Here is a 20,359-nt window from a genome sequence, read left to right on the forward strand (position 1 = left end):
ACCGCACTGGAAATTCTGACGATTTCGGTATTGAGTTTGAGGGTTTACCAACAGGATTTTTCCTGGAGGAAAATCTTCCACTCCAGGCCCGAAATCGTAATTTGGCGTAGTGGTAAAGTTGGCAGCAATGGAGTTGCCGCCAACTTTACCACTTACCGCCAAACTCATAATGAGGCCGATATTTTTCTCTGCGCAGAAGTACATTTGCAAGGTACTGTGGCAGATACTGAAGTCTTGGACTGGTTAATGAGTTTTCTGTATAATCACATATGACACATTTTATTTTAGCCCATGTGTTTGGAAAAAGATTTTTAAAGAATTGCAGTGGCTGGGTAGAGGAAATTCCTTTGCAAACTCTCTTCTGCGATGGTAGCTCACAAACTGGCTTACCTCATTAGTCAGTTGCGCACATAGAAAATAATGTGCGCACAACAGCCAACCGGTTCCGCACATAGAGAAAAATAATTAGAGGGAACATTGCTGGTAACTTGCTTTATTGCAGTTTGATTTACTTGCCATGTATATTTACTGCCTGAGTGTTTGGTTGTATATGTCATAGCGTAGGATTTCGCTGGGTTGATTTTCAGATGGTTTATCACCAGAAAGGCGTGGACACCATCAAAGACCTTTTAAAGGCTTACTGGGGTGTAATCCATCAGTATCAGATCATCAGCGTAAACAATGATATTCACCCGTAGGTCTTTCCATCTAGTCACATACCCACCCCATACCAGAATTTCCTTCCATAGGTCAGCTAAGTACAGATAGAAGATAGTTGGGGCCACTACACATCCCTGTCTCACCACTTTAGTGATAGGGATTAAATTGGGCAGCTCCACCTGACTATATACTCTGATTTCAATCGAATTGTCCCTGTATAGCTGTTGCATCATTCTTAATAGGCCCTCATCAATACCCCAATGTCTAAGTTTGCTCCGTAGTATTTGGATATTAACATTGTCAAAGGTGGCGCTCAATTCCAGCACTGCTACTTACAATGTTTTAATAAAAAGTCCTCCATTGCCTGTAGTACATACCGAGAGGGCTACGGGGCTCATCAGGGCGCCTATGCCTTTCTTGAACCTGGTCTGGAGGGGACTGAGAATTTTCTACTTCTCTATCCACTTACACAGGTCCTTCAGCACCAGTTTAGCAAAGATTTTAGCAGCCGAATCTCTCAGATGTTGTGCCTAGGTAGGAAAGATAGGAATTACAGTTACTGTTCTTCAGGATTCTGGGCAGTCCATACCCCTGGCAATACACTGAAAAAGTCTGAGTAGGAAGTCTGAATAGAGAACCGGATTCCCCTTATAAAACTGGTTCAACACCCCGTCCGGACCGCTTGCCCTAGAATTCTTCACTTGTTTAATTGCCATGGTCATGTCTGTAGTGTCAAAATCGGACTTCCATGTCTTGGGATTTGTGGTGTGGTCTAGTGCCTGTGGTGGAATTATGCCCTCAGAATTAAATTTATTGTAATAGTACTCACACCACTCAGCCTCTGATACGCAGCACGATTGTTGGCTTGCCTGTTGGTCATGAGTGCCATTCAGGATCCTCCAGATTGCTCCAGTTTCTTTGCCAACCAACTTCTTGAAAAGAGTTTGATTTTTCACACTCTACACTTTGAGTCTGTGGGCCTCATTATAACCCAGGCGGGACGGGGTTAACAGCGTCAGTAAAGATGCCGGCACCGTCAACCCCGTCCCACCTGATTACGAGGTCCCCTCGCGGGACCCGATCTGCAAGTCTGGACGTGCAGAGCGGGTCCCGCGAGGTGAGGAGGGAGCAAACAACAGGCTGCTCGTAATCGGCCCATTGTTTGCTCCCTCGCCCATTCCCATTCAGCCCTATGGGGGCTGAAATGGGAATGGGGAAGGTCTGGGTCCGGGTTCCTCGAAGGAGGAATTACCAGGCCCTCCGAATTGGAAATGGCCCGGTAATTCCTCATTCTGGGAACCCGGACGCGATTTCGGCAGCATGGCTACCGCCGAGTTCGTAATGAGGCCCTGTGTGTCTTAAGACAAGAGCTGTATTCATTTTTTAGTAGTTCCACTCCTTCAGAAAAATGTTACCCTTTACTCACTTTGGATTTTATTTTTTTCAATTTCAGCCTGACCTCCTTTTTCGCATAAAGTCCTCGGAAAGTGGCCGTGAGACCTGTCCCAAGGAGCGCAGTTTGTATAGAATATTGGAAATTTGCTAAGTGATAGTCAGATCATTGCGTTGATCGTCAGACAGTTCGGCCCACCAAAGGTCAAGTTTGTGATTGGTTTTGTCGCCCTTCCCTATTTTCTAACTCTTTTGCTGGCGATTAACTGATTTTGTTGCATCATCCCTATTAACTACCCCTGCCGTTACCCCCACTCAATGTGAGGCAGAGACTAGCATGATCGCTCAATGATGCCACCTCAACTTTGAATGCATGTATCATTCCCTGATTAACATTTTTAAAAAATATATGGTCAATTGTGGAGGCAGCACCATGGTTCTGTCATTTTGGTATCTTCACCCCTTTTTCCCCAAAGGGTTGGCTTGAATGAGTGAATCTGCATCTAGATAAAAACTTTGACCACTACCTCCCGCGTGCCCCTCTCTTTCCCCCACTCACTGCGAGACTTAATGTAGTGGATGATTCCTCCTCAAAACCTTCCGCCTCAAACTGGATGAGCACTCACAGTTAAAGTCCCCCCTATTATAATAGGAGTGAGGGGGAACAAAGCACACCATTTCATCAGCAAATTCTCCAATACCTCATGCACCTCCTCAAAGGGGGATGATAACGAATTAAAGTAAATCTTAATTATTAGCATTTTAGTGATTGGAGAAGTTAAGCTTTCCATAATCACTGTTGCCAGAAAATCTGCGGTCTTACAAGGCCAGTTCTTAATACAGCAATTTTGGGTAATTTACAGAGCCGTGAGCAGACCGCCCATGGGACGGTCCTACGACCATTTGATGGCATGTTTATGGTTGATCTTCCGGCCATCAATCACAGGGTTCTCCAGCAACCACGTCTCTTGGAAAATAAGGATGCCATAAGATGATAGTTTACTTGCCTGTTCTTCTTGTAGAAAAAAGTTGAAACCTTGGGTGTTTTAGCACAATAGCTTCAATCTAAAAGCCAGGTCGGAGGGCTGGGATAGGGAGCAGGGTTCCTGCCAGCCATCTCCACCCTGCGTCTGGATAGGATTGATTAGTGGGCCAACGTCGGTGATAGTCAAAATGACATGTCACCATTAAATTCTGCCGCGGGTTGGTGGAGTGCTTCTGTCCTAAATTGGCATAGTAGCATTCAAAGCCCTGTAACAGGATGTCCTCTTGGTACATGTAGACCAGATCTTCAATCAATTTCGATGAGAAGTTGAGAGGTGCATGGTGCACTTACCTAAGCATGATCGGTCACTCATATGTACAAATTTCAGGTCTTGAGGTGAGAGGTGTGGTATTGAGGACAGCATTGACAGTATTTTTGGCCCATTCAGCTGAGTATATTGTTCCTCCTCAAAGACTGATTCAAATATCAAGGGCTTGGGAAATTGAGCCATAGATTTTGGGTATGCCTGCAGAGACCCCCTTGGTGCATATGGCTGAAGATTGACCACTGCACCTCTTCCACTAGCTTGCAGGCTGGTCGTGTGATTCAGGTTGAAAGCACTAGCTTGAGGACAAGTCACGTGATATGGGTTGGGAACACTCTCCGCCCTTTTTCTCCTCTGACAATTCGGAGTTGGTTTGGTCCCTTGTGTTGGGAGGACCATGTTTGTTAAAGGACTTTCTCTTCTCTTTTTCTTTGCGTTCATCCTCTCCAGTCATCCATAGAGGTCTTGTTGTGCTTGTTTTCGCTCCTATTGCACTTTGACTTTTGTATGTTCTTATCCATGATAAGTCCAGTAGGTATGTTTGTGTTTATCTTTGACACACTGGGTTTAGTTCTTTTGGTCTCCAGAGCCCTCAGATTACTAATTGTGTGAAACATATTTCTTAGAAATGTGTGTGAGCCCCCATTTTTCTTCCACTGGGGAACAGATTTAGTGTGAGAGGTCCCTACCAAGCTACCATGTCCTTCACAGATACAGAGATTCTTGAGCTCTCCAATGTAGCCCGATGGGAGACAGACTGACAAGAACTAGTGGCAGTGGGAGGTTCTGATATGTTTACTTTGATTGTGCCCTTGTCCAGGCCGCCTGTGCGACAGATGCTGTGTGCAGAAATGTCATCCTCCTTGGATGTGGTCATGTCCAATTTAAGCTTACCCCCCTCCACCTATAGAGTTTGGATTTCCTCCATGATGGTAGTATTTCCCCTGACTTTGTAGATGACATATCATACAGCCTAATAAAAGATTATAGATCAATGTTTAGCGCCATTAAAGGAATGTAGGTGGAGTTGCTCTTCTCTGAATCCACTGGGGGATCAGCGGGGGGGTCAAGATAGAGTGGAGTAGCTCTTCTACCTCCTCATAGTGCTCCTCTACATCTGCTATACTACTATCCTACAAACTTAACTTGGTTTGAGTTTCAAACATCCGAGGAGATGTGCTTAATCTCTCGATCTGTTGAGCAGAGTCTATGATTTCTTTCTACAGGCTTATTCTTCCCTACATTGGAGAAATGCCAGTCTGTGCTCTACGTCTCTGAGGACCAGTCCCGAAATCCTGCCTAATGTGATTTCAACCAGGATGGCCGGAGTGAAGTCAGCCCCTGTGACTTCATCCCATGGGTTGGTTTCGCTTATTTCAATCAGTGATTTAGTCTTTCATAGGGGAGAGAAGACAGGGATCTTAGATTTATCTGGTATAGAGGGATTAGCGGAGATCCCCTAGGAGTTTCTGCACACACGAGGGAGGAGGTTTGCATGCTCATATGATTATACCGCTTCTTGGTGCCTTTCATTGTTGTCAGGACAGTAGATTTCAGCTGAAGAGGGATCACCTTAGTCAGAGGATAGTGGTGGAGGTGCCGGCAGGTACTATGTCCGGAGTGCAGTGGGATCAGCCCTAGCACTGACAGAGACTTTTTACCCACCTTTTATTTTCTTCCATTTCCCTGAAAACCGCAGACTGCAGACTGCTCCACATATTGCAGTCACGCTTCGCCGGAAGCAGCGTTTTGAAGCTGAAGCAGGAGGAGCCAAAGCACAGGCAGCGAGGACAGACTGCTCCACACTTTGCAGTCACACTTCACGGGGCCCACGATTCGAGGGCAAAACAGATTACACATTACACAAATCTGTAATCAAAACAAATAGAGTCTTTTGTCTTTAATAGAGTCAAGACTTCCTGTGCTGTGCGCTTTGGCAATCTTCATTGTATAAGCGCCTAACAAGCAAGCAATACATAAATAAGTAAATACATTTCACCAAAATGCCTGCTGAAGTGACATCACACGACCCTTGACTTCTGATGACACCACAGGTTGCCAGGGTTTATTCAGACGTAGTTCTATTTCTTTTGTTTTGATTACACATTAATGTAATGTGTAATATGTTTTTCCCTTGAATCGTGGGCCCCGTGAAGTGTGACTGCAAAGTGTGGAGCAGTGTGTCCTCGCTTTCAGCCATCTAGCTATGGTAGCTGAGGCTACAGACTTAAAAGGTTTCCTGCGCGCTATGAGCAATTGCTTTACTCTGCATGGCCTATCCGCTGCTGACGCTGCTTCGTAACATTTAATACATTTGGCAACGCATAGCTTACTGTTGTCAGGAAAGTAAGGGCAAGAAATAACCTTAGAATTAGTTTTAGTTCCCTGTGCAATGCTAAACGCTATACCTTCGGGGTAGAAGATCTTTCTATCAATTTCTAGCGCTTTTACGTCAGATACCCTTCTGCATGAGACTAAACAGAGTAGAGTAGCTAGCTTCCCAGATAACTGCCTCTTTGACAGTAGGTCGTTCCTTGGCCACTTCTCGAATAGGTTTAACACCTTGTTAACGTCCCACAGCACTGAGTACCTTGGCTCTGGAGGCTTTGTCATCTTGTCACCCTTAATCAACCAAACTACTGCTGGATGCTGCCCCACAGGTTTCCCATCCACTAACTTGTGCCCTGCTGAAATAGCAGATCTATAATCACCAACTGTCCTGAAGGCTTTCCCGCTTGTAGATAGTGACGCTAGGAAGTTTAGTATATACTCTATGGGAGCTGAAAGGGGAAAAACACTCCTCCGCGTGCACCATAATTCCCAGGCTTGCCAAGCGGAACTGTAGCTCTGGATTGTGGATGGTGCCCATGATACTTTGATGAGCTCTGTAGCTTCTTCTGAAAGGCCTGACAAGCACCATATGCACCTGAAACTCTGCACGCTATTAGGCTGAGGTTGTTGCCCTGAATCAGGGGATGAGGCATGCCTCTCGGATCTACTAGGAGATCTGCTCTGTGGGAAATCCTCTGCGGGAAAACTGTGGAAAGTTCCATCAGAACTGGAAACCACGCTTGCGATCTCCATTCTGGTGTCACTAGAACTAATTCCACCTTTTCTCTGTGGACCTTGGCTAGTGTCCTTGCCAGCATCACGAAGGGGGGAAAGGCATGATGGATGTGACCCCTCCAGCATTGCACTAAGGCATCCGTCCCGGCTGCTCCTGGATCCAGTCTCCAGCTGAAGTACTTGGGGAGTTTGGAGTTTAGCCTTGACGCAAACAGATCTGTATCGAACGGACCCCACTTCCGTTGTAACTTCTCGAAGACCGATGTGTGTAACATCCAGTCGCTCGAGTCTGTGAGGTACCGGGAGTTCCAGGCCGCTACTGCATTCTTCACTCCCGGAAGGTATTCTGCTTTGACAGCTGTCTCCCTTTGCAGGCAATAGTGCCAGAAATCCTTGGCTAATTCTGCTAACACTTTGGACTTCATCCCTCCTAGCTTGTTGATATATCGAACTGCCGATATATTGTCCATTCTGAGGAGAATAGAACATTTTTCTCTCTCCCTGGAAAAAGTCTGAATTGCGAAGGAGCCTGCTAGAAGTTCCAGGCAATTGATATGTAACTCTAGTTCTTCTTGAGACCATTTTCCCCCTGTCTCAACTAGACCACATCATGCTCCCCAGCCCGATCTGCTGGCGTCTGATTCTATAATCATTTCTGGTATTTCCCCGAATATGGAGCACCCGTTCCAGGCTTCCATGCTGCTGAGCCACCATTGGATCTCTGATCTGCTCTCCTGGTCTAGAGTAACTAACTGGTGATACCTCCACCCTCTGCATAGATACTTTATCTTGAGTCTTTGCAGAGCTCGATAGTGAAGGGGACCCGGGAAAATCGCTTGGATGGATGCCGCTAGAAATCCAACTATCCTGGCTAGATTCCGAAGCGATATAACCGTCTTCCTCAGAGTCGATTTCAGATCTCGCTTTTTTGATCTGATCTTTGCCATAGGCAATTCTAAGGTGGCTTTCCTTGTGTCTATCATAAAGCCTAGAAATTCTATTCTCTTGCATGGAGACAGCTCTGACTTTTTGTAGTTTATTAGGAACCCTAGACTCGATATTAGGGATATCGCCCATTGCACTTGTTGCTGTAGTCTCTGCTTGTATTCGGCCATGAATAGTATGTCGTCTAGATATACTATCATTCGCAGCCCTTCGTCCCTCAGCGCTGCCGCGAGGGGTCTCATCAGTTTGGTGAAAGCCCAGGGGGCTGAGGCGAGGCCAAATCGAAGCGTCTTGAACTGCCACGTCTGCTCTCTCCATGTAAACTGGAGGAAGTGCCGGTATTGCGGTGCTTTGGGAATGGTCAGATACGCATCTTTCAGATCTAGCCGCATTAGCCAATCCTCCTTTCGGAGCAGGTCGGCCAGGAGATGGATTCCTTCCATCTTGAAGTGCTTGTAAACTAGACAGCTGTTCAACTCCTTTAAGTTGATTACCGGCCGCACCTTCCCTTTCCTGCGCACTAAAAACATGTTGCTTAAGAAACCTAGTGAGTGAGGCTGCGCTCTTTCTATCGCTTGTTTCTCCGCTATTGCTTTAATCTCTATGTCTAGTGACTGCCTCTCTTCCTCCAAGCTCATAATGCGTGGCGGAGGTCTTTCCTGGACCGGAAAGCTCATGAAATCTAGCTGATAGCCCTGCGCTGTCTGGAGAATCGAGGCATCTGACGAAAGCTCTCGCCAATTGTGCATAAATAGCTGTGTCCTGCCCCCCACTGGTGGGTATTTCGCACTGCGCTCTCTCACCTGGATTGCTACCTTGGTGTCTGAAATAGCCTCTTCCTCTTCTTCCTCTGAATCCTCTACCTCAATTCGGGAAGAACGCGTCTTGCTGGCGTGTCTCCCAGTACTGGGCCCTGGGTCCTTGCGGCCTTCTGTTCGTGTTGAAGCGGCCGGTCGAACGGCCTCTGAATCGACCGGCCCTGGCAAAAACTCGTCCGGGGAATACTTTTTTGATTGAAGCCTGAGCTTTCTCTAGAGCGGCATAGGTGCCCACAAAACTACTCATTTCTTTTACAAAGGTGTCGCTGAAGAGGAGTCCCTGGGGGCCCTGTCCTGCCTCATACGAGGCTAGATCGCCTAGCTTGGCGTCTATCTTAAGTAGCATGGACTTTCTTTTCTCTGCCGACATGGCTGAGTTAGCGTTTCCGAGCATGCAAACAGCACGCTGTGCCCAGTTCGCAAGGAAGTTGGGGTCCACCGGTTCTCCCGTATCTTTGGACCTTTCTGCCAAGTCCATTATTTTTGCAATAGGGCCTGATAGGTCAAGAACCTTGTCTTGGCAGGACCTCCAAGCGCGGTCCATGCCTTCCCTGAGGTCCTTGCTCGCTTTGGAGACAAAGGAGAGCATTTTGGAGTCTAGCTCGGGAGTCTCCGATGCTTTGCCGCTGAGCTCCGGCCTGGGGCACTCGGCTCTAAGTCTAAACCTTGTCTCCTTCTCTAGTGGCTTCCTTATTCATTTGGCCATGTAGGCTGCCACTCTAGGTGACGGGGTACATTCAGTGGATCACAGATGACGGATTGAGTCCGGTTCAAACATATCAGAAATATCGGCTTCTGGGATACCTTCCACTATGCTGGCTTGGGTGGTACCTGCTGCTTTGGGATGATCTGGTACCTTATCCATGATTTGAGACTCGTCATCCTCTTCTTCATGATCAAACTCTTCTGATGACGAAGCAGCATTCCCTATATTTTCTTCCCCTGGGGTAGAGGGGGAGGCTGGGCATAGCTCATCTGGCCATGAAGGCGTCTTTTAGTCTGAGGAACGCATCAGCTGCCTCCAGGGGCTTCTCTCGAGTCACCTTAATTGAACCCGGGGTGGGTGGGGGGGGTAGAAGAGTGTTTCCTCTTCCGGGCTACTTTACACCCCCTATTAGAGTCATCCAGAGGCTTAGTGGAGGTCCCCTCATCAGGATCTTGTAAACCAGAATTACTGCCCAAAATATTCTCGAGAGCTGACAATCTCTCCTGAATGGGTTGTACTCCCTGAGCTACTGCTCTGGCAAGGGAGTCCCCTAGGACTTTTTTGAAACTGAGGTATAGATCCCTCTCTTCCTCCTGCAGCTCCTCCTCCTGCTCCTCGTATTCCTCCCAGTATTCTTGGCTTCTGTCTGACACCATTCTGTAATTCCTATGAGTGGTATTCACTCAGGAATCGATGGAAACTCTCCTGACCTCTCAGCTCAGCAGCCGTTTGAAAGGGTCAGTATGTAGCACTTCCATTTGCTACTCAGTCTATCTTAATCCCCCTTCTTTTTAACTTTTTTGAAACATTTTTATGATGCCTCTGGTTGGGAGCGTGAACCTTACGAGGAGAAACCCCAGGTGTTTGTGAGCTGCGTGGCCGTTAATATGAGAGGAAAACTGAAATGGCCACTGTGCGTGCGGATGCGCATGCATGCGCTTGCGCAGAGCCTGCAATGAACGACGCCGCAGCCGTGTTCGACTGTCGGCTCGCTTCCGGATGATCGCGTATGACGGCTGATGGATGCTGGAGGGGAAACTAGCCCAAACGCTAGAGATGACGCACGTGGGCCGTTTCCCCTCTGTGTATCACGTTAAGTATATTGACTCTGTTCGCGTGGATCTGCGCACGAGAATGCGAGTGTAAAATGACTGGGAGTTTGGAATTACACACGCGCTTTCCTCAGAACGCTGCGCTTGAATAATAAACGGTCGCTTGAAATATTATACCATATACCGCTTAACATGGCTAGAAGTGTCTATTACACGCGCGGCCCACTGAGAATGCTGAGTATGCTAAATGTAGTCTAACGTTTGTCTGACTGGAATGGAAGCAAAATGTCACTTATCTGGGCCCAGCAGCAAAAAAGAAGAGGAAGGCACCTGTATCCAAGAGGAGTTTATACCAGTTGGGGGCACTATCATTGGAGAGCGAGACTGAGGTAGGGACTACAGATAGCAGAGAGCCTCATGGGAGTTGTACTGTAGCCCCAGTTTGAGACTGTTTACTCTCAGATGTTCTTTAAAAAAGTTCATTTAAAAAAAAAAAAAGAAAAGTTTATGAAATGAAAAATGGTAATTTGAATTGCTGTGTTTGGCAGTAATAAAGAAGAAAAGCATAATGCTCGCCTCTGGACTTGTCATAGAATTAGAATATACTGTTTCAAAGCCTCCATGACGTCCATGCATGCCATATCTGGAGGTGTAGCAAGTGAGTCCATATCTTTTGATAAGTTTGATGAGTCGGGTCATGTAGATGTTGAAGAGTAGTGGCAAGAAGGATGTACCTTGTGGTAGAATCCCCCAGGTTGGTGTGTGTTGTGCTGAGCTGAAGGCTGTAGCCAGGTTGTGTCCATTATTTCTTTTTGGAAGGACTTTATCCATAGCAAAGTCGTGTTCCTGATCCCTATTTCTTGAAGTCTTTTGTTGTTTGTTTAGTGTTGGACTGTGTTGAAGGATGCTGAAAGCTTTAGTAGAATTATTTCTGAGGTGATGTTGGAGTTGGAGTTACTTTTTAGGTCATCCCAGATGAATAGTAGTGCTGATTAAATTCCTCTCATGGGTCTGAAACAGACTTGTGCCTGTTCTAGTGTCAGGATGCTTTCCACATATTTCAGGATTTGCTTGTATAAGTAGGTTTCTAGTAGTTTCGCCAAGAAAAGGATGTTTGAAATAGGCCGGCAGTTGGTTAAGTCTTCAGTGTTTCCCAAGGGTATTTGAGGAGTGGATTAATGTGTACCGCTTTGAAACTTTGTGGTATGGCTCATTTTGTCAGCAAATGGTTCATGAGGTTCCGAAAGTATTCTGCAGGTGTCTCTTGGGTGATGTCTGATGGGAAAGGGTATACTGGCAATCCAGCTTTGTTTTCGTGCTTCACTAGGTTAGGACATTTTTCTTTTAAAATGTGTGTGAATTTGTTAAGTCTTGTGGTTGTTTCTGTAGTTGGCTGGTTGGTTGAGTTGTTGCTTGTGTTTTTGGGCATCCACAAAAACCTTTTCTATACAAAAATAGAAAAGTATTCATTTTATTTTCATCAAATTGCATATGCCATAGTACAAATGTATACATACAACTATAACTACATACTACAATTCATTTGAATCAATGGTAACAATTACCAAAGATTAGATCAAACATTACAAATATCAAAAAACAAATTGGTGTCTTGGGGTAGGTAGGTGATGTGGTACAACCATTTCTAACAAATCTGCTTTTTAGAATACAGTGAGTCTCTTATTTAAGTTCTGTAAAGAAAAGGATTTTGTGTATGATATAATGCTGTAGGTTATTCAGCCATGGGAGAGTACTACTGTTAGCAGGTGTGCTGGTGAGGTAGGGGTAACCAGTCGCCTTGTTGTGATATAGCTTTTAGGTTCCATCCCCACTCGCAATTGGCTCCCCTGAAACAAAACATTGGGAAGTACCCACTTTGAACACAAGGTCATGAGCGGTACTTTCTTTTCTTGGTTGATTGTCCTCGTTGTTTGACATCACAGCCAGTAATATTTAGTTAGCATTTTGTTGGGACTGTCCAAACTAGCTGTTTGTATTTTGTTGGATAGAGGATAATATCAATGACACAGGGATCACAGGGCTTAAGGTGTCTCTGGGCTAAAGATATCACAGGGGAGTAGTGTGGGAGGATGCAATGTAAGGGGGTGCCATATCACAGGGGTGCATTAGTGCAGTGGTGCAGTACCACAGGGATACAATACCTCACAAGTATATCTTAGGGGAAAGAATAGTGTACGGGCAAAGTATTGCAGGGGCAAAATATTTCAGGGTCACAGTATCACAGGGACACAACATTTACTGGACGTGATTATACCTGGGATAGTGTTGCTGTGCACAAAATCAGTGGACATAATCTCAGCGACGCGATATGGCAGTGGCACAGTAACAACAGCAGGCAAGTCTCACTGGAGTATAGTATCCTCAAGGCAGGGCTGCTCCTGTGATCAACTATGGTGTGGCGTGCCCGACTAAAAGTGACAGACTATATAATTGGTGGTGGATTATAGTGGGAGAGTATTGAATACAAATATTATCAGCAAAGCATCACAGTGGCAAACTCTGGCGATGGCAAAAACCTCACAGTGGTAAAATTCCAAAGTGGAAAAATGTCTCTGTAGCAGAATCACGAGGTGGTAAAATCGCTCAATGGCATGAACTCACAAAAGCATGGTCTGACAGTGTTAAGATATCACTGTGGTAGAAGTCTTGGTTGATTGTCCTCGCTGTTTGACATCACAGCCAGTAATATTTAAGTAGGATTGGGGGACTGTACAAACTAGCATTTTGTATTTTGTTGGTTAGAGGATAATATCAATGCCACAGTGTTAAAATCTCACTGTTGTAGAAGTCTCACAGGGGTTGTTTCTGACAATGATATGACCGCAAGTGGTAAAACCTCACAGTGGCTAACTCTTACAATGGTAAATTCTCACAGTGCTAAAGACTCATAGTGGTAAAATCTCACAGTGTTAGGATTTCACACTGGTAAAGTCTCACAGTGACCACATTTCTCAATACCAAAACTCTCACAGTGGCAAAATCTTGCAATGGTAAAATCAAACAGTGGTAAAATCTTCCTGTGGTAAAAACACACAATGGCATGCAGAATCTCAGTGTGCTAGAAGTTTCACAATGGTAGAATCTCACAGTGGGAGAATCTCACAGTGGCAGAACCCCACAGTAGCAAGACCTCACAGCAGTAAAAACTCACAGTGGCAAAGCCTAATAGTGGCAAAACCTTACACTGGCAAAATGTTACAGTCTCACAGTGGCAAGATCTCACATTGGAAAGATCTCACACTGGTGAAGTCTCACAGTGGACACATTTCTCAGTAGCAAAACATCTCAGTGGCAATATCTTGCAATGATAAAGTTTTGCAGTGGTAACATTGTATGGTGGCAAAAACACACACTGGCATGAATTCACAATGGCTAGGCCTGGTCGTGTTAAAATATCAGTGTTGTAGAATTTCAAAATGGCAAAATCTCACAGTGGTGAAATCTTAGACTGGCAATATCTCAAAGTTGCAGAATCTCATTTTGCTAGCATTTCTCATTTGAAAAAACCCCACAGTGGCACCATATCACAGTGTCAAAAACCCCACTATGGCAATATTCCACAGTGCAAGAGTCACAATGGCAAAGTCTCACAGCAGCAACATCACACAGACACAAAGCTTTACAATTGCAAAAACCCACAGTGGCAGAACCTCACTGTGGCAAACCCCCGAAGTGGCAAATGAGTCACAGTGGCAAAATCTCACAGTGGCAAATTCTAACTGTTGTAAAATCACACAATGGCAAAATCTTACAATGGTAAAATCTTACAATGGTAAAGTCTCACAGTGGTAAAGTCTCACAGTGACATGATCTCACAGTGGAAATATCTCAAATGCCTTATTACATAAAAAAAACAGCCACCATCCAAAACATATAAAAGAAAATATTACTTTTGTACAATGTTTACGACTGAGGCATAACACACTCCCAAAAAGGCATATAAAGAAGACACCATTAAAATCGAACACAAAGGTACACATATAGGGTACACATATAGGCTTTAAAGAGCATCAATTCAAGAATACAGACAGAAGAGCAGGCACCAACAATAGGTCATCTTTACTGGAACCCAAAGTGGGATACTTAAAAGAGAACAACATACATATGGTGGTAGTTACTACTTATACTACAATCTCTTGCACAATTCAAAAACGTATCAAAAGAACTGGCACATTCTGAACACGAGTAACTCCAATTTTCCTACAAAATGAGCACAAGCCTTCGTGATTTAGTAATCAAACATAAAATGACCAATAAAAGACAAGCACAAGGATCATTACCAAGAATTAGATCTGGGAGCCTAGAAAGAATAAGAGCACATTTCCTGTGCGGAAAATGTGTAACGTGAATTTTCTTTTTTATTATTATTTAAAAAGAAACGGTGTGTTTAGTTTATACAATAAACTTATACACTACAATAAAATGAAAACAAATGCACATTATAATGCGACAAACAGAAATTAGATATATTGCAAACATAGCTCAATCATATACCAGAGTTATCCATGAAACTGTCATAGGAGTGGATCCATTACCACACAAATTCCGTATTCCTATTCGAGGATAAGCTGTAACATAAGTTAAGACTGTCCTCCTTGTCACTCATAAGTCACACCATCCTAAACCCGTCAGGGCCCCGTGGGTGGGTTCCTCGATCTCCCAGTTCGCTCTGACAATCTGCATCTCCATGCAGGATTTTGTTTTTTAGTTCCAGAAATATATGTGTCAGCAAGGTCGTGAGGGCAATTATTAGACTCTCATTCGTAGTCATCATGAGTCTTACCAAAAGGTTATCTGAAAGTACCCGGGAGATCGAGTGGGTAATGTCTCCCAGGAGACGGGTTCTTTTGTCTTGAAATGCTGAGCATTCCAAGACCAAATGAAACAGGGATTCAATCGGATCTAGGCCACATGCACGGCAGCCTCACATTTCTCTACAAATCTGATGTTTTGGCCCCACGACTTCCATCATCAGGAGAGAATTCAGATGATATCTTAGATAAAGATCCCTGTGCTTCGGGAGGTGCATTTTTGTATGTAAGGTTTTAGCTCATATGACGGGGTACGAAGGTCTTGATTGTTTTTATGTAATTGCAACCTGCCAAGATCCTCATAATCAGACATTCTTTCCGACTGCTTTATTTTGTTTTTTATGACAAAGGGGCTGTCTTTGTTCTCCAGTTGTATCATAATTATAAAGGTCTTGCAATTTTTATAAAATGTTGCCAGAAATTATTTATGACCAGAGACAGTTTGCATACTTTATTTTACATAGAAGGCCAGTGACTGTTCTTCACATTCCCTTATTTGGTTAGTATGGACAATGTGTCGTGCCCACTATGATGTCAAACCCAGTTGTAATCTAATTACACTCATCCGAGTAGATTTTGGAAGATTCAGCACTGTCTTCCATATTTTGCTTTCTAGGTGATCTAGGAAGGACCGATCCACAAAGAGTATTAATTCACATCCATTCAATATTGCTGTTATTATCTTAAGTTTGTATAGCTTGATTAGAGTATGCACAGAGGTTCCCATTTAGTATTTTCATCAGACTAATAGATGCATTAAGTTTCCCCCTCCATCCTCCCCTTTTGGGTTTTAAGATGTTACTTTGTAGAGATCGGGAAGCCTAGATAATTTATACTGGTAACTTGCTTTATTGCTGTTGATTTACTTGTCATGTATATCTACTGCCTGAGTGTTTGGTTGTAAACGTCATAGCGTAGGATTTCGCTGGGTTGATTTTCAGATGGTTTATCACCAGAAAGGCGTGGACACCATCAAGGATCCTCTAAAGGCCTGTAGGGGTGTAATCCATTAGTATCAGATCATCAACGTAAGCAATGATATTCACCCGTAGGTCTTACCATCTAGGGACATACCCACCCCATACCAGGCTTTCCTTCCATAGGTCAGCTAAGTACAGATAGAAGATAGTTGGGGCCACTACACATCCCTGTCTCACCACTCTATCTACTTACACAGGTCCTTCAGCACCAGTTTGGCAAATATTTTAGCAGCCAAATCTATCAGAGCAATTGGTCTGCAGTTGGCTGAACTTGATCTCTCGCCGCCTTTAAAGATAGGAATTACAGTTGCTGTTCTTCAGGATTCTGTGCAGTCCATACCCTTGGAAAAACACTGAAAAAGTCTGAGTGGGATGTCTGAATAGAGAACAGGATTCCCCTTAGAAAATTGATTAGACACCCTGTCCGGAACCCATGCCCAAGAATTCTTAAATTGTTTAATTGCCATGCTGATGTATGTAGTGTCAAAATCGGACTTCCATGTCTCGGGATTTGTGGTGTGGTCTAGCGCCTCTGGTGCAATTATGCCCTGAGAATTATAATGTATAGTACTCGCACCACTCGGCCTCTGATACAGAGCATGATTGTTCGCTTGCCTGTTTGTCATGAGTGCCATTCAGGATCCTCCAGATTGCTCGAGTGTCTTTGTCAACCAACTTCTTGAAAAGAGTTTGATTTTTCGCACTATACAATTTGAGTCTGTGTTTCTTAAGCCAAGAACTCACCAGTCCCAAGGAGCCCAGTTTGGATAGAATATTGGAAAATTGCAAAGGGATAGTCAGATCATTGCGTTGATCTTCAGACAGTTCCGCCAACCACAGGTCAAGTTTGTGATTGGCTTTGTTGGCCTTCACTATTTTCCGAACTCTTTTGCTGGAGATTAACTGATTTGTTGGCCCATCCCTATTAACTACCCCCATTATTCCCCCACTCAATGTGAGGCAGAGCCTAGCGTGATCGCTCAATGACGCCGCCTCAACTTTGAATTCATGTATCATTCTCTGATTAACATTTTTTAAAAATATGTAGTCAATTGTGGAGGCAGCACCATGGTTCTATCATTTTGGTATCTTAACCCGTTTTTCCCCAAAGGGTTGACTTGAATGAGTGAATCTCCAACTAGATAAAAACTGTGACCACTCCCTTCTGCATGCCCCTCTCTTTCTCCCACTCACTGCGAGACTTAATGTAGGAATAAGGAAGGAGATGAACTAAGGGGAAAGGTTTCCTAATTGTAGTATGTTATTTTTGTTTTGTTTTTACCAATGCAGGTAAATAACCTGAAAGTAAAGACACAGAACAGGAGTGGATGGTTCTATTCTCAAATTCTACGGGCTGTACCACAAGTCAGGCACAAGGCCTCCCCGAGGATTACAAAATATCTCAGAATAATAGGGATTTTATTAATGAACATAAGTCAAAAATACAATTTGGTAAAATAATGTAGAGCTTAGAGACGAACAACGTATACATTATAGCTAATTTATGTCTCTCTCCTGCCAGACTGATTGAAACTGAAGGATGTAAAGATATTTCTTACAATACACGAGAGGGAATCAAACTCCAATGGGTAGGTGTTAGTTTGATTTTAACCTGCAATTTATTGATGTACAATAATATATTTTCATGCGGTTAAGGTTTTTTTCAGTTATTAATTTGAAAATATGTATATATTTTTTGTATATTGTTATACAGCATCTGTTGAAACTCTATATAAGAAAGGAATACAACTATTCTATGACATTATCCCCTGAAGAAGAAGAAGGCATAATAAAGAGAGAAGGACTGAAACATGTATGGGAACATCATAGCAGCGAGTTGCTCTGTTAAGAAGAATCACATAAGGGACAATATAACAGTGAGTAAGGCTGTTTTGAACTTTTCTACTAAAAAAGGACATTATAGCAGTGTATGGAATTGTTTTTTGTATAGATGTAACCACAAGAGTATGCACAGATACCCAGTAGGCATTAGGATGCACTTAGGCATTGAGTGCGTTTATTGTAGAGTATGTGTACACATTTGTACCATTAGGTTGTAAAAAAAACAGTTCAGAGTAGATTAAGGGGGCAATTTATGGATTACTTGCGCGAAAAAAAATAGGACTTGTGCGCCATTCTGTTCGCAAATCCCAGTTTAACAAATGGGGATTTGCGGGCAGAATGGCGCACAAATCCTATTTTTTTCGGCACAAATAATCCATGAATTACCCCCTAAATGTTTAGATGAATGCATGTACTAGTCGGACAATTGTTCAGTATGGAATTTAATTATAATAAATTTGTATTTTTGTGCTTTCTAAAGCATTCTTACATTGATATGTGGTAAAGTGTCACAGTGGTCCTAATGTTTTTAGGGACTCAATGAATCCTTAGTAGCGATGAAGTCTTGTTCCCCCTTGTTTGTTTAACTAGTATTATTAAAAGACCCCACAATGGCAGAAATCCCACCATGGAAAAATATCACATTGGCAACATCTCACAATGGCAACATTTCTCAGTGGCATCTCTTGCCGTATTGTCTGTGACTATATGGGTCTGGGTGTTGCTGAGCAGTGCTGGGTGCCAGGCAAGTAGGCAAACAGGAAATCACCCTTTGTGTCTGCCCTTTGCTGGCTGCCCGATCAAGGCTGCCCTGGGAGAGGCCTTTCGGAATGTTGGATTCAAGAGGATAACCCTGTAATGCATTCAGTCTTGACTCCAGAGAATTACAGATGTATAATGTATGTATATGTATGTATATCAGATTCAGACCAATGAAACTTGGTGGGGGTTTAGTTGTTATATTTAGAGATGACCTGGCAGTGTGGGTTCTGTCTGGCCCAGAGGATTCAGGGACTGAGTTCTTACCGCTTCAATTTAAAGCCGGTCCTAATGAACTGATTCATCTTATTTTACTTTACAGGCCTTCTGGCCCTAAGCTTAATTTTATTGATGAGCTCTTTGATCGGGTGTTAAACCTCTTTCTCAAAGACACTAAGCAGGTTGTCTTAGTCGATTTTAATTTCTGGACAGAAATGAGCTTTCATGCCTATAATTGCTTTTCTTACACATAAGGTTGGGCACTGGCTCGACCAAATACTTGCATGGACGCGGGATATAGTGTCTGCTCTGCCATTAATGCTATCCTGGACCGATCATTACAATATCCCTTTCCAAATATCACAGCCAAGGCACTTTGAATGCTCCTTTTCCACGAGTCCCCTCCTGAAATTGGAGGAGGGTCACTAAACAATCCGTTTTGGACTTGTTCAATCACCTCCCAGCTCCAAACTCTCTAAATGAGAGTAACAACCGGAACCACTTACTAGGTTCTCTTGAGTCTGAACTCCTAGCCACAATTGATAGCTTAGCCCTTCTGACATTTTGTAGGCCATGCCTAGTCCACCCGTAAAAGCAATAATGGTTCACGTGTGAACTTAACCTCCTACGACGAAAGGTTAGAAGCTTGGAGAGGAAACAGCGATGCTCAGAAAAGAGGAAAGACCTGCACCCTCTTCAGCAAATTCCATCTGTCTGTAAAAAGGAAATAATTAATGCAAAGAAAGCCTCCTATGGCCACAGAATCAACACATCCCCTAACTCCTTAAAGCAGATATTTTAGGTAGTCAAAGAGCTTTGCAAAGATACTAGCGGCACAGCTTTCACCCCTTCACAACTCTCTTTGGAGCAACTAGCCACATATTTCAGGGGCAAGATTGAGAAGATTGGAGTAGAGTTGTCCCGCACAAATTCAGTTAATAAGTCACTTCAAGAAGGTACTGAAACACCTAAGCACGTACAAGACATGATTATGATGGAATTTACAGAATTAAGCCACAGTACTATTACACATCTTCTGTTAACTGCTAAATGTTCCGCTTCACCCCTGAACACTGTCCCCTTGAAAATAACTCAGGAGATAAGCCAATCTTACACGAACCATATGCTCTCTAATTTTAATGCTTCACTGTCCTCTGGGGTTATTTCTCGTGGAAACGGTCAGTGATTATGCATCTGCTAAAGAAACCACTATTGGAGCCCTCTGAGTTGTCAAATTATCATCCGATTTCTCAACTGCCCTTCCTTTACAAACAATTGAAAAGGGTGGTTGTCTCCCAAATACAAAATGCTGTTGAGACAAGCAATCTGCTGGACACAGCTCAGCTTGGTTTCAGGACTTTGTGTAGCACAGAACTAATGACCCTGTCAGTGATGGACTGTTAGGACAGTTTTTCTGACGTCCAACTAAGGGCTAAGTAAAACCATTCAACTGAGACCGTACAAGACTCCACTCTTAGTATAAGGCTGTACCACCTGAGTTCATGTTAGTGTAGACAGAGCAGCCAGGCTTATTTTAGGATGGAGAGAGGGCTGTAACATCAGCACAATGACACTGTATTATAGATATGGTCCAAAGAAACACTGATACACTATTTATTGTACAAATACAGGGTTTATTTCATATGTAAGCAGACCAAGAGATTATTGGGTCAGTAAGTACTATCTTATTATATGTACCACAATTATAAAAACACAACACCATGCTTTAAGGTGCAAATGCCAAAGCATAGACCTTATTTACAACACCTAACAGTATT

The 20,359-nt window shown here is 43.7% G+C and overlaps 1 long non-coding RNA gene across 2 annotated transcripts in view; it reads left to right on the plus strand.

Annotated features, from left to right (window-relative positions):
• The window catches only part of LOC138525784 (uncharacterized), a 167,643-nt gene extending 150,011 nt beyond the window's left edge, over window positions 1-17,632 (plus strand). For both annotated transcript variants that reach the window (XR_011283429.1, XR_011283430.1), the window contains exons 4-5: window positions 17,284-17,350; window positions 17,476-17,632. This is a non-coding gene — a long non-coding RNA (uncharacterized lncRNA). The remainder of the gene's footprint in view (window positions 1-17,283; window positions 17,351-17,475) is intronic.
• Window positions 17,633-20,359: the final 2,727 nt, after the last annotated feature.

The sequence above is a fragment of the Ambystoma mexicanum genome, chromosome 7p (assembly GCF_040938575.1).
Source record: "Ambystoma mexicanum isolate Mex_15411 chromosome 7p, UKY_AmexF1_1, whole genome shotgun sequence".
Lineage (NCBI taxonomy): Eukaryota > Metazoa > Chordata > Amphibia > Caudata > Ambystomatidae > Ambystoma > Ambystoma mexicanum.